The 15,245-nt window shown below is 47.6% G+C and overlaps 1 protein-coding gene across 5 annotated transcripts in view; it reads right to left on the bottom strand.

Annotated features, from left to right (window-relative positions):
- The window catches only part of mipol1 (mirror-image polydactyly 1), a 569,773-nt gene extending 556,642 nt beyond the window's left edge, over positions 1-13,131 (bottom strand). For 2 of the 5 annotated variants that reach the window (XM_038780849.1, XM_038780840.1), the window contains exon 1: positions 12,705-13,130. The gene's annotated coding sequence lies outside the window, so the exon portion shown is untranslated. Of the gene's footprint in view, positions 1-3,332; positions 3,352-12,704 lie in introns of those variants that run through there. The other 3 variants (XM_038780869.1, XM_038780878.1, XM_038780859.1) reach the window with 3 other exon arrangements.
- Positions 13,132-15,245: the final 2,114 nt, after the last annotated feature.

Here is a 15,245-nt window from a genome sequence, read left to right as displayed (position 1 = left end):
TCGAGCCTGCTCCGCCATTCAATGAGATCATGGCTGATCTTTTGTGGACTCAGCTCCACTTTCCGGCCCGAACACCATAACCCTCAATCCCTTCATTCTTCAAAAAACCATCTATCTTTACCTTAAAAACATGTAATGAAGGAGCCTCAACTGCTTCACTGGGCAAGGAATTCCATAGATTCACAACCCTTTGGGTGAAGAAGTTCCTCCTAAACTCAGTTCTAAATCTACTTCCCCTTATTTTGAGGCTATGCCCCCTAGTTCTGCTGTCACCCGCCAGTGGAAACAACCTGCCCGCATCTATCCTATCTATTCCCTTCATAATTTTAAATGTTTCTATAAGATCCCCCCTCATCCTTCTAAATTCCAACGAGTACAGTCCCAGTCTACTCAACCTCTCCTCATAATCCAACCCCTTCAGCTCTGGGATTAACCTAGTGAATCTCCTCTGCACACCCTCCAGCGCCAGTACGTCCTTTCTCAAGTAAGGAGACCAAAAGTGAACACAATACTCCAGGTGTGGCCGCACTAACACCTTATACAATTGCAACATAACCTCCCTAGTCTTAAACTCCATCCCTCTAGCAATGAAGGACAAAATTCCATTTGCCTTCTTAATCACCTGTTGCACTTGTAAACCAACCTTCTGTGACTCATGCACTAGCACACCCAAGTCTCTCTGAACAGCGGCATGCTTTAATATTTTATCGTTTAAATAATAATCCCGTTTGCTGTTATTCCTACCAAAATGGATAACCTCACATTTGTCAACATTGTATTCCATCTGCCAGACCCGAGCCCATTCACTTAACCTATCCAAATCCTTCTGCAGACTTCCAGTATCCTCTGCACTTTTCGCTTTACCACTCATCTTAGTGTCATCTGCAAACTTGGACACATTGCCCTTGGTCCCCAACTCCAAATCATCAATGTAAATTGTGAACAATTGTGGGCCCAACACGGATCCCTGAGGGACACCACTAGCTACTGATTGCCAACCAGAGAAACACCCATTTATCCCAACTCTTTGCTTTCTATTAATTAACCAATCCTCTATCCATGCTACTACTTTACCCTTAATGCCATGCATCTTTATCTTATGCAGCAACCTTTTGTGTGGCACCTTGTCAAAGGCTTTCTGGAAATCCAGATATACCACATCCATCGGCTCCCCGTTATCTACTGCACTGGTAATGTCCTCAAAAAATTCCACTAAATTAGTTAGGCACGACCTGCCTTTTACGAACCCATGCTGCATCTGCCCAATGGGACAATTTCTATCCAGATGCCTCGCAATTTCTTCCTTGATGATAGATTCCAGCATCTTCCCTATTACCGAAGTTAAACTCACTGGCCTACAATTTCCTGCTTTCTGCCTACCTCCTTTTTTAAACAGTGGCGTCACGTTTGCTAATTTCCAATCCACCGGGACCACCCCAGAGTCTAGTGAATTTCGGTAAATTATCACTAGTGCATCTGCAATTTCCCTAGCCATCTCTTTTAGCACTCTGGGATGCATTCCATCAGGGCCAGGAGACTTGTCTACCTTTAGCCCCATTAGCTTGCCCATCACTCCCTCCTTAGTGATAACAATCGTCTCAAGGTCCTCACCTGTCATAGCCTCATTTCTATCAGTCACTGGCATGTTATTTGTGTCTTCCACTGTGAAGACCGACCCAAAAAACCTGTTCAGTTCCTCAGCCATTTCCTCATTTCCCATTATTAAAACTCTCTTCTCATCCTCTAAAGGACCAATATTTACCTTAGCCACTCTTTTTTGTCTTATATATTTGTAAAAACTTTTACTGTCTGTTTTTATATTCTGAGCAAGTTTACTCTCATACTCTATCTTACTCTTCTTTATAGCTTTTTTAGTAGCTTTCTGTTGCCCCCTAAAGATTTCCCAGTCCTCTAATCTCCCAGCAATCTTTGCCACTTTATATGCTTTTTCCTTCAATTTGATACTCTCCCTTATTTCCTTAGGTATCCACGGTCGATTTTCCCTCTTTCTTCCGTCCTTCCTTTTTGTTGGTATAAACCTTTGCTGAGCACTGTGAAAAATCGCTTGGAAGGTTCTCCACTGTTCCTCAACTGTTCCCCCATAAAGTCTTAGCTCCCAGTCTACCTTAGCTAGTTCTTCTCTCATCCCCTTGTAATCTCCTTTGTTTAAACACAAAACACTAGTATTTGATTTTACTTTCTCACCCTCCATCTGTATTTTAAATTCCACCATATTGTGATCGCTCCTTCCGAGAGGATCCCTAACTATGAGATCATGAATCAATCCTGTCTCATTACACAGGACAAGATCTCGGACCGCTTGTTCCCTCGTAGGTTCCATTACATACTGTTCTAGGAAACTATCGCGGATACATTCTATAAACTCCTCCTCACGGTTGCCTTGACCGACCTGGTTAAACCAATCGACATGTAGATTAAAATCCCCCATGATAACTGCTGTACCATTTCTACATGCATCAGTTATTTCTTTGTTTATTGCCTGCCCCACCATCTCGTTACTATTTGGTGGCCGATAGACTACTCCTATCAGTGACTTTTTCGCCTTACTATTCCTGATTTCCACCCAAATGGATTCAACCTTATCCTCCATAGCACCGATGTCATCCCTTACTATTGCCCGGATGTCATCCTTAAATAACAGAGCAACACCACCTCCCTTACCATCCACTCTGTCCTTCCGAATAGTTTGATACCCTCGGATATTTAACTCCCAGTCGTGACCATCCTTTAACCATGTTTCAGTAATGGCCACTAAATCATAGTCCTTCACGATGATTTGTGCCACCAACTCATTTACTTTATTCCGAATACTACGAGCATTCAGGTAAAGTACACTTATGTTGGTTTTTTTACCTCTGTTTTGAATCTTAACATCTCCAGTTTTATTCCTTTTGTTATTACTGGGCCTATTCACTGTGCTCCCCTCAGTCACTGTACCTTGTACTGTCGCCCTTATGGATTTCTGACTATGTCTTCTCTGCCTTGCACTTTTCCCCTTACTTCCTTTTGTTTCTGTCCCTGTTTTACTACCTTCCAACTTCCAGCATTGGTTCCCATCCCCCTGCATCACAATTAATAATAATGATCTTTATTCGTGTCACAAGTAGGCTTACATTAACACTGCAATGAAGTTACTGTGAAAATCACCCCAGTCGCCACACCACGCTGCCTGTTCAGGTACACTGAGGGAGAATTCAGAATGTCCAAATCACCTAACAGCACTTTATTCTATTATCCATGACTAAAATATTTATATAAAAATCTTTAAATATAACAATCCTAACATACCAAACTCAAAGAACACAACACACCAAACTTGTCAATTCAGCTGGTCAGTTCTGTAGAAGGGTCATATGGACTTGAAACATTAACTGTTTCTCTCTCCACGGATGCTGCCAGAGTTGTTGCGATTATTTAGCAATTTCTGTTTTTGTGTCAATTCAGATGTTATCCGAATATTGCTGAAAATAAACCAAATAATCCATAAAGGACATGATACCATTCATGATTCTATCAGTATATTAAACTGTTTGCACTGATATAATATTAAGTAAATACAATAGTGTTAAAGATGTTATAGCAGGGCACTTATTTATAGAGGGCACGTAGAAATGATTCAAGGCAATCAGGCAGAGTCAACATGGTTATGTGAAAGGGAAATCATGTTTAACCAATTTATCGGAAGTCACATGTTCTGGATAATGGGGAACTGGTGGATTTCCAGAAGGCATTTGATAAGGTGTCACATCAAAGGTCATTGTGGGAAAAAAGCACTCCTTGTGTAGAGGGTAACATATTGGCATGGATAGAAAATTGGCTAGCTAACAGAAAACAGTCAGTGTACATAAATGTGCCTTTTTCAGGTTGGTAAGATCTGATGAGTGGGGTGCCATAAGGATGGGGCCTCATCGTTTTACAAGTTGGATGAAAGAACCAAAAGTGTGGTTGAAAGATTTGCTGGCAGCACAAAGACAGTAAATTGTAAGATGACAAAAGGAGGCTACAAAGGGACATAAATTGGTTGTGAGTGAGCCAATATCTGCCATATGGATTATAATGTTTTTTTAAATATTTTTATTTACCCCCTTTTTCACATTTTCTCCCAAATTTTCACCCACCAAAAATAAACAATAAGCAGTAACAAATATGATTTCAATCCCATATCAACAACAACAATCCCATCTACCCACCAACCCCCAAACAACTGCCCGCGTGTTAACATAGACAAATCACAAAAAGGAATCAACATAAACAAATAACGAAAAGGAATCATGCCATATGGATTATAATGCGAGAAAATGTGAAATGGTCCATTTTGGCAGGAAGAATACAAAAACTTTTTGCAGAACTCTCAGGTGCAGAGGGATCTGACTGTCCTGGCAAATATTTAGGAAGGCTAATAAAATGTTATTGTTTATTAAGAGGAGAATTGATTACAAAAGTAGGGAGGTTGTGCTTCAGTTGTACAGGGCACTGGTGAGACCACATGTGGAGTACTGAGTACAGTCTTGGCCTCCTTATTTAAGAAATGATGTAAATGCATTGGAAACAGTTCAGAGAAAGTTCACTAGACTAGTACTTGGAATGTGTAGGCTGTCTTACGAGGGAAGGTTGTATAGGTTAGGCTTGTATTCCCTGGATTTAGAAGATAAGAGGGGACTTAACTGAAACATACAGGATCCCGATGGATCTTCCTCTTGTGGGAGAATCTAGAGCTAAGGATTAGTCTAAAAATAGGGGGTTGCTCATTTAAGAGATGAGGTGAGTTTTTTTTCTCGCAGAATGTCATTTCCTCAAAAGATGATGGAAGCAGAGGGCGGGATTCTCCGTGATTGGTGCGATGGCCCGACGCCGGCGTCAAAAACGGCACGAACCACTCCAGCGTCGGGCCGACCAGAAGTAGCAGAATTCTCCGCAGTTCCGGGGGCTAGGGCGGTGCCGGAGGGGTTGGCGCCGCGCCAGCCGGCGCCAAAGGGACTGCGCGAGTTAGCACATGTACAGAACCGCCGGCGTGGTTCCGCGCATGCGCAGAACGGCCGGCGTATTCTGGTGCATGCACAGAGGGTGTCTTCACCGCGCCGACCTTGGCGAAGCCCTACAGGGGCCGGTGCGGAAGGAGGAAGTACTCCCATGGCACAGGCCCGCCCGCAGATTGGTGGGCCCTGATCGCGGGTCAGGCCAACTTGCCCCACCCCCCCTCCCCCCCAGGACGGCACCAGCCAACTTACCTGCCAGGTCCCGCCGTGTGGGACCATGTCCAATTCATGCCGGCAGGACTGGCCAAAACGGCCACTCGGCCCACTGAGGCCCGAAGAATTTCCGAGGTGGGGGGGAACTACTGCCAACGGCCCCCGACCGGCATGGCGTGCACCTCACCCCCGCCGGAAAACTGGCGCCAGAAAATACGGCAGCCGGCGTCAGAGCGGGATTCACGCCACGCCCCCCACACCCCCACCCCCACCGGTGATTCTCCGACCCGGCGGGGGGGGTCGGGGAATCCCGCCCAGAATCTTTACATGTTTTAAAGCCAGACCAGGTGTATTCTTGATTAGGTAAAAACGTAAAGTTGCCATAATCCCAGATGACCAGAGGCTGCTTTCCCCTTCTTTTAAAAAAAAATTTTAAGTACCCAATTCATTTTTTCCAATTAAGGGACAATTTAGTGTGACTAATTGGCCAATCCACCTACCCTGCACATCTTTGGGTTGTGGGGGCGAAACCCACGCGAACACGGGGAGAATGTGAAAACTCCACACGGACAGTGACCCAGGGCAAGGATCGAACCTGGGACCTTGATGCCATGAGGCAGCAGTGCTATCCACTGTGCCACCGTGCTGCCCCCAGCTGCTTTCCCCCTTGAGGTGTCGAGAGCTGACTGGTGGTGATTTAACCAGAGGATCACCACTCCCTCAAGCAAGGTTGAGAAGGCGGGAATTCATGAATAACCTCATTATTCATTCTTGATTAACAAGGGGGTGAAAGGTTTTTTGGGGTAAGCAGAAATGTGAGGTTCAGGTTACAATCAGATCAGCCATGATTAGATTACAATCAGATCAGCAGGTTCAAAGGGCTGAGTGGTCTACTCCTGCTCCTAATTTGCATGTACTGCATAAGTAGCTGTTTATCTCTAATCTGAACTAAGTCAGTACCACAAATTAGTCCAGAGAAAATTCTGTGTAGTCATTGTACAGCAATGTTAGCCTTATCACATAATGTAGTGTAATGGGGCTTGGGTCGAGCAAGGGTTAATTTGAGAATGTAGAGCAGTACCGCTCACAATATGATGTAGAGTGTCACATGATACTGGGCTATATGTGGCAGAATCTGGAAGGAACCAGCTTGGAGACAGCACCCATGCAAAGCTTTACCAATAAACAGTTCAACCATGCACGTCTCAAGACCTCTCATTGAGACACCCAAACAACCTTAATGGCAGTGAAGGACTGATTCTGAAAGCATGAAAAGTAAAGAAACTGAAACCTGACCTGAAAGACATGCACCTAAATTAAAGACACAGTTAGAGACAGCCTAAAAATAGAATGGAAGCTGAAGAATTCCACCAGGGCATGTGGAGGGTCCTTCCAGAGCCGATCAAATGGAAAGTCAAGGGACCTAACTGGATCACAAAAGGCTGAGCAAAAGAAAACAAAAGGCCGAAGAATAATTCACTGTGCAAATTAAAAGAGCCTGCGAGTCAAGTCAAATCACAAAAAGGGTTAGCAAAATACAGCAAAAAGGCAGAAATTACCTTTAAAAACAGCAATGATGATTAATACTAACAAAGCAGAGCACAGCTGGAAGAAAGCTGCAACAGGTCCTCAGCCAGTGTCATAATTTGTGGTGGCTGGTTTTTCTGATTAAAAAATCCACCAGATGGCCCAAGTTCCTTGTTTTGATGATTTTCTGCAGAGCTATTGGCCGGGATTCTCTGATCCTGCAGCGGGGCGGAGAATTGCCGGGACAGGGGCAGGAGAATCGCGCCACGCCGCTCCACGCCAGATACCGATTCTCAGGCCGCTGCGCCGGTCGAGGGCCATTGAAAGCGCGCCCCCCCCCCCCCCCCCCCCCGGGCGATGCCCCACGCCTCGAAGGGCCGAATGCCCGCCGAGTTCGACCGAGTCCTGCTGGCATGGGTTATGTATGGTCCCGCGGAATTCTGGTTGGGGGGGGGGGGGAGGAATCCGATTCCGGGGAGTCTCCAGGGTGGTCTGGCCCGCGATCGGGGCTGACCGATCAGTGGGCGAGCTAATTCATTGGTGGGCCTATGTTCCTCTGCGCCGGGTCCCTGTAGGGCTCCGCCATTTTGCCGGCACGGAGACAGGAACCCACGCACATGCGCGGACTCGCGCCGGCCATGGTGCACATGTGCGGACCCGCACAGGCCATGGCGTGCCGGCTTTCGAGTGCAGACACCACTCCAGCGCCGTACTAGCCGCCGAAGAAGAGGTGAATACCTGGGCCGGGTGGACCGTTGACGCCGGAGTAGCTCAAACCGCTTTTGACGCCGGCGTCAGAACGTGGCTGCAGGATTGGAGAATCCCGACAAATCAGTTTGAAAAAACTGTGCAAATGGAGCCCACCGAAAACATACAAACGTGTGAAAACAAAGAAGAAGAAAGGCAGCAGTGGCATCACTTTGAAGAAGAAAATTAAATAGATACTCACCTGTTACGAAAAACACTAATAGGTAGTAAGTTAAAACAACCAGTAAGTTAAAACAACCAGACCAATTTATGCTAAAGCAAGGTCAAACTAGACCTGAAACTGGGTGTCTCGGAGAACATTTTTGAATCACAGAAGCACATCAGGATTAAGAAAGAAATCAGAAGAAGAACAAGTTAATACTTTTTGGACTTGTTTACAAATGTGGTAATCTTAAACAAAATATACGTGAATCCTCAGCCACAGATGGTGACGCACTAAAAACCATTGGCAAATATTTTAAACTCAAAGTTGTGAAGAGCGCAGACCATAAAGGTCCAGAACATCCCCCAATAAAGCACTGGGAGTCAGGAGACCCCTGGCTAAGACAGACAACACCAAAGCAAACCACAATGTGAATGTAATGAAGTGCACAAGCCAAACTGCAGCTGAAAGGCTTAAAAATAGAAACTTGGGACTCGACCTGTCCACCCTCGGTTCCATCACACAATCAAAATCTCCACCCATAATCAATTGGTGCGCATCCAGGTCCGGGATCTTTCCCAAGAAACCCTTAACAAACCCCACATCATCCCAATTTTGCACATGTATGTTAATTAGCACCACAGGCATCCCCTCCAACACCTCACTCACTAACACTTGTCTAGCCCCCGGGTCCCGCACTTCCTTGGCCCCCACAAACCCATCCTGTTGTTCAACAAAATGGCCACCCCCGTGACTTTGAGTCAAACCCCGAGGGAAATACTTGTCCCAGTGATCCCTTTCTAACCTAACCTCATCCAGAGGTGAATACCGCCCAGTCCATCACACGAACCTGCCTCCCATCCATGGACTCCATCTACATCTCCCGCTGCCGGGGGAAAGCAGGTAGCATAATCAAGGATCCCTCCCACCCGGCTTACTCACTTTTCCAACTTCTTCCATCGGGCAGGAGATACAGAAGTCTGAGAACACGCATGAACAGACTCAAAAACAGCTTCTTCCCCACTGTCACCAGACTCCTAAATTACCCTCTTATTGACTGACCTCATTAACACTACACCCTATATGCTTCAACCGATGCCAATGCTTATGTAGTTACATTGTATATCTTGTGTTGCCCCATTATGTATTCTCATGTATTTTATTGTATTTTCTTGAATTTTGTTTAATTCCCTTTTCTTCCATGTACTGAATGATCTGTTGAGCTGCTTGCAGAAAAATACTTTTCACTGTACCTCAGTACACGTGACAATAAACAAATCCAATCCAACCAATCCAATCTCCTGTAAAACGTCAAACTCCTCAGGTGTGCAAAAACCCGATTCCTCTTCATTGGCCCGTTTAACCCATGGACATTCCACATTACAATTCTAATCAGAGCCTTATGACTCCACTCCCCTCTACTGTTCACCATCATCCTCCTCCGGCTCTGCCTCCTCTAATACCACACTAAAATGGGCCCATCCATGAAGGTCCCCCTCTCCACCAATGTTCACACTCAGTCTCCAACTCTGCCACGGTGCGATCTCCCCCACACACCCCCAACCATCGACCGACCTGGCCAGCTCACTTCCGTTCACCAGGATTACCTGCTCCCCCTACACACACGCCTCTTTGCCCCTCCCCCCATAGCCTGTGCAAATGGCCCCCTGCCCACCTCAGCCAGCAACCCCACCCAGTGGGCCCCACCATACACACCCCTTACCCGTAAGGAAAAAAACACCCAAAATCGCAAATCGCCCCCTCCAAAAAGAAAAACACCACAAACGGCACAATAGCCATAACATCCAAACTTTGCAGATGTAACTCTTCCATCTCACACCAACTCTCAGTTCTCCCCAGTTTATGGTCCCTTATAAAGTCATTGGCATCTTTAGGCGTTTCAAAATCATACTCCCGGCCTTCAAATGTGATCCACAGTTTTGCCGGGTACAGACCCCAAACTGAATATTCCTTTGGTACAACACCGCCTTGGCCCTGTTGAATCTAGCATGCCTCCTCGCCAGCTCCACACCAATGTCCTGGTATATTCGGACAAGATTTCCCTCCCATTCACAGTCTCGCTTCTCCCTGGCCCAATGTAGGATCTTTTCCTTTTCCACAAATGACCACACAATCACCACTTACGACGGCTCCCCCGCCCTCCGCTTCTGCCTTGGCCCTGTCCACCTCTGAGGCCTTATCCAGCACCCTCTCCTCCACCATCCCAGCCAGCATTCTCAACACATTTTGTGGCACTCGTTTCTTCCACAGCCACTGGCAGACCCACAATTCGCATGTTCTGCCACCTGCACCTGTTCACCTGCTCCCAGACCTTCACTCTTAAAGACTTGTACACGTCCCCCAGGATTCCTACCTCCAACTCCAGGGACACGATCCAATCGCTCTCGTCGGACACCACCTTCTCCACCTCAGGTATCATAGCCCCTTGCGCCCCAACGCACTTCTCTACATGGTTCATCAACCCTAGAACTGCTGCTGCTCGTTCAATTACCTTCGAGCAGTCGCCATGCACCTCCTCTTGCTGGCAAAACTCATCTTTTTAAAAAATAAATTAGAGTGCCTAATTCATTTTTTCCAATTAAGGGGCAATTTAGCATAACCAAACCACCTACCTGCACATCTTTGGTTGATGAAACCCATGCAAACATGGGGAGAATGTGAAAACTCCATATGATCCAGAGCCGGGATCGAACCTGGGACCTCGGTGCTGTGATGCAGCAGTGCTAACCACTGCACCACTGTGCTGCCCGGCAAAATTCATCTTCGAAGGCCATCTACTGCTCCCTCTGGGGCTTTTCCACTGGCGACGACCCTTCCCCCTCCGCCATTCTTGCAATTTGTTGCTGCGCCACAGGTCCCCTCCAATTCCTTAGGCAGGTCTTTAACTGTTTTTTGCAGTAGCCAGTAGACATGCCAATCTTAGGGAGAACATCTCCCTCTACACCTTCTGCTCCACTTTCCTCCCAGAGCTACCCCACTAATGGGTCATGCCTTTGAGCCGGAGCTGCCTTGTGTACGAACACTCACTCCATGGCCAGCATCTGAAGCGCCCAGGCCCCCTATTGTTTGTCATTTATAGAAATGACATGGATGATTATGTCGGGGTAGGATCAGTAAGTTTACAGTTGACTCAAAGATTGGCCGGGTGGTTAACAGTTAGGTTGAGTGTGTTAGATTACAGGAGGATATAGATGGGATGCAGGATGGTCAAATGGGCAGAAAATTGGCAGATGGAATTTAACCTGAAAAGTGTGAGGTGTTGCACTTCAGGAGTATTTTGATAAGGAAGTATTCAATGAATGGCCAGACACTAGGAAGTTCCGAGAAACAAAGGGACCTTGGCATCTTTATCCATAGATCTCTGAAGGCAGAAGGGCAGGTTAAGGTGAAAAAGGCATATGGAGCACTCACCTTTATCAATCGAGGCATAGATTACAAAAGCAGGGAGATCATGTTGGAATGGTACAGAACTTTGGTGACGCCACAGCTGGAGTACTGTGTGCAATTCTGGTCGCCATATCGGAAGGATGCAATGGCACCTGAGGAGGAGCAGAGGCAATTCACCAGGATGTTGCCTGGGGTGGAACATTTAAGTTATAAAGAGAGGTTGGATAGACTTAGGTTGTTTTTGTTGAAGAGAAGAGACGACTGAGGAACGACCTGATCAAGGTTTAAAACATATGGGGTAGGTTTAGCACACTGGGCTAAATAGCTGGCTTTTAAAGCAGACCAAGGCAGGCCAGCAGCACGGTTCAATTCCCGTACCAGCCTCCCCGAACAGGCGCCAGAATGTGGCGACTAGGGGCTTTTCACAGTAACTTCATTTGAAGCCTAATTGTGACATAAGCGATTTTCATTTCATTTATGAGGGGCATGGACAGGGTGGATAAGGTGCAGCTGTTCCCCTTAGTTGGAGGGTCAGTTACGAGGTGACACAAGTTCAAGGCGAGGGGCAGGAGGTTTAGGGGAGATTTAAGGGAAAAACGTTTTACCGAGAGGGTGGTGACGGTCTGGGATGCACTGACTGGGATTGTGGTAGAGGCAGGTTACCTCAGACCCTTTAAAAAGTACCTGGATGAGCATTTGCCGCATTACATTCAGAGAATGTACAGTCCAGAAGGAGGCCATTCGGCCCATCGAGTCTGCACAATCTCTTGGAAAGAGCGCGTTTCCCAACCGCACACCTCCACCCTATCCCCATAACCCAGTAACCCCACCCAACGCTAAGGCCAATTTTGGACACTAAGGATAATTTGGCATAGCCAATCCACCTAACGTGCACATCTTTGGACTGTGGGAGGAAACCCATGCACACACACAGGGAGAACGTGCAGACTACACACAGACAGCGACCCAAGCCGGGAATCGAACGTGGGTCCCTGGAGCTGTGAAGCAATTGTGCTAATCACTATGCTACCTATGAGCCAAGTCCGGGCATTAGGTAGACAGGTCAAGTATCTTTCATACCTCCGTGCAGACTCGATGGGCTGAAGGGCCTCTTCTGCAGTGTATTATTCTGTGATTCACACGAAAATGGACGTGCCGTAGAGTCCGAAAAGATCCAACATGGAAACAGTAGCCATACAGGGTATGGCTTAGAGGTGTATATATTGTCATGGGTTACCAATATATGTTTATGTTGAACCATACAAGTCTCCAGACCGCTTAGTGAGGCACCAAACAACCTTCTATAACACTATCCTTTGCTCATTGTTTTCAAACAACGTATGAAATCAATTAGATTAGCCACATTCCGTACAGCCGGCCCCTAATAAATTAATGACAATTTGCAACAGACGAGAAATAATATAGGTTGCGTGTCCTAATAAACCATGTTTAGCATTGCTTTAGCGACCAGGATGTTATGGATCTCCGGTATGACTCTTTTATTTAGCAAATCATGCCTTGCTTTATCTTGGACTTTACCAGTGAGACAGGATTAATGACCAGCCCGGCGTTACGGACAGTGGAGCAACCAGACAGACAGCGAAAGTACAGAGTTCTTCCCAAACAAGCTCGCTTGCTCATTTACTTACTTTTCGCAGACCGGAAGTTTTAATGCTTGGACCGCCAACTTTGTACTTGCAGCAGCTGCTCACCAGCACCTCAGCTGCAGCCCCGCTCGCTCGCGCTTCCAGCCAGCACTTTCCAACCGACCCGCGTTCGAATCGAGCTCGAGCGACGGGTCACAGCGCTTCCGGGTCACGGGCACCCTCACCTGCCGGCCGCCCCTCTGGAACAATCGTATAGCGATTTCGGGGGCTGGGTCGTCAGAGCCGGTATTGTCCATCAGCGCAGTTTCGAAATCGACTGGCCGGGATGGATGAGAAATGCCAGCCCCTCCTCTCCCCTCATTATTTCTTGCCTTGACTTCGGTCTCCCGTCGCTGTGCTCGCCTCAGGCTTTAATTTCTTTGCGGAAAGGAGGACTCTCGGGGCACACATCGCGCGTCGCCCTGCTGCGGCGGCCGCAGATGTTTGCAGACCAACTCCGGGATTGAACGCTTGGAGGGGCAGTGGGTGCATGAAACCCAACAGTTTAGTTAGCATAAGAGTAGAAAAGCCTTATTGTGGGAATCTGAAATGAAAACCGAAATGCTGGATCAACTCAGCAGGTCCGGGAGCATCGGTGGAGCGAGAAACCGATTTGACCGGCGCGTTAACCCATTCCTTTGGGGGGGGGGGGGATTTACTGACGAACCCGCCGCGTGTTTTTCAGTAAGAAGTCTTACAACACCAGGTTAAAGTCCAACAGGTTTGTTTCAAACACGAGCTTTCGGAGCGCAGCTCCTTCCTCAGGTGAATGGAGAGGTATGTTCCAGAAACATTTATTTAAACAAAGTCAGAGATGCTGGACAATGCTTGGAATGCGAGCATTTGCAGGTAATCAAATCATTACAGATCCAGGGAGAGGGATAATCACAGGTTAAAGAGGTGTGAATTGTCTCAAGCCAGAACAGTGGTAGGATTTTGCAAGTCCAGGCCAGATGGTGGGGGGTGGATATAATGCGACATGAATCCAAGATCCCTGTTGAGGCTGCACTCATGCGTGCGGAACTTAGCTATACGTTTTTGCTCGGCAATTCTGCGTTGTCGCGTGTCCTGAAGACCGCCTTGGAGAACGCTTACCCGGAGACCAGACTGCTGAAGTGTTCCCCGACTGGAAGGGAACATTCCTGCCTGGTGATTGTCGCAGGATGCCCATTCATTCGTTGTCGCAGTGTCTGCATGGTCTCGCCAATGTACCATGCTTCGGGACATCCTTTCCGGCAGCGTAAGAGGTAGACTACATTGGTCGAGTCGCACGAGTATGTGCTGCGTACCTGGTGGGTGGTGTTACCACGTGTAGTGGTGGTATCCAAGTCGATGATCTGGCATGTCTTGCAGAGATTGCCCTGGCAGGGTTGTGTGGTGTCGTGGTCGCTGTTCTGAAGGCTGGGTAATTTGCTGCAAACAATGGTTTGTTTGAGGTTGCGCGGTTGTTTGAAGGCCAGTAGTGGGGGTGTGGGTATGACCTTGGCAAGATGTTCATCTTCATTGATGATGTGTTGAAGGCTGCGAAGAAGATGTCGTAGTTTCTCCGCCCCAGGAAAGTACTGGACGACGAAGGGTACTCGGTGTCAGTGGTGTCCTGTGTTTGTCTTCTGAGGAGGTTGGTGCGGTTTTTTGCTGTGGTGCGTTGGAACTGTCGTTCGATGAGTCGAGCGCCATATCCCGTTCGTACGAGAGCATCTTTCAGCATCTGTAGGTGTCTGTTACGCTCCTCCTCGTCTGAGCAGATCCTGTGTATACGGAGGGCTTGTCCATAGGGGATGTCTTCTTTAATGTGTTTCGGGTGAAAGCTGGAGAAATGGAGCATCGTGAGGTTGTCTGTGGGCTTGCGGTAAAGCGAAGTGCTAAGGTGACCGTCCTTGATGGAGATGAGTGTGTCCAAGAATGCAACAGAATTTGGAGAATAGTCCATGGTGAGTCTGATGATGGGATGGAATTTATTGATCTCATCGTGTAGTCATTTCAGTGATTCTTCGCTGTGGGTCCAAAGGAAAAAAATGTCATCGATGTATCTGGTGTATAACATCGGTTGCAGGTCCTGTGTGATGAGGAAGTCTGCTCAGACGAGTAGGAGCGTAACCGACACCCCAGTACTTAAACAGATCCTGCAAAGTTAACCCCAGGCAGCCACGCCAGCGCGTAGACCAAACTGCGATTCAGGTGCTGACCTAGCCGGGCTCATTGGTGTGGTCAAGTCCAGGAAGGTTAAATACCTTGTTTTCCCCCAAGGGGATTGGAGGGCCAGCCACAGATCAGTGAGTGCTGCCTAGGAGACGGTGGCTGCAGCTGTAAGATTGAGGAGTGTGACCAGTAGGACCACTACCCAGTGCCGCAAGAAGATCGACAACCTGCACAGGAGAGTTGGCACTGGTCCTGTTTGCCAGCCCTGGATGCTGCCCCCCCCCCCCCCCAGCACAATACTGTGAGGTGCCCCTACAAACTTCTGCGCCTATCAGTACACCCCACCCATGACCAGAAGTGGTGTCCATGCTTGTCCGCCACTATACCACCCCACCCACCCCCACA

The sequence above is a fragment of the Scyliorhinus canicula genome, chromosome 2 (genome assembly GCF_902713615.1).
Source record: "Scyliorhinus canicula chromosome 2, sScyCan1.1, whole genome shotgun sequence".
NCBI lineage: Eukaryota > Metazoa > Chordata > Chondrichthyes > Carcharhiniformes > Scyliorhinidae > Scyliorhinus > Scyliorhinus canicula.
This window is presented reverse-complemented; position numbering and strand designations above follow the sequence as displayed.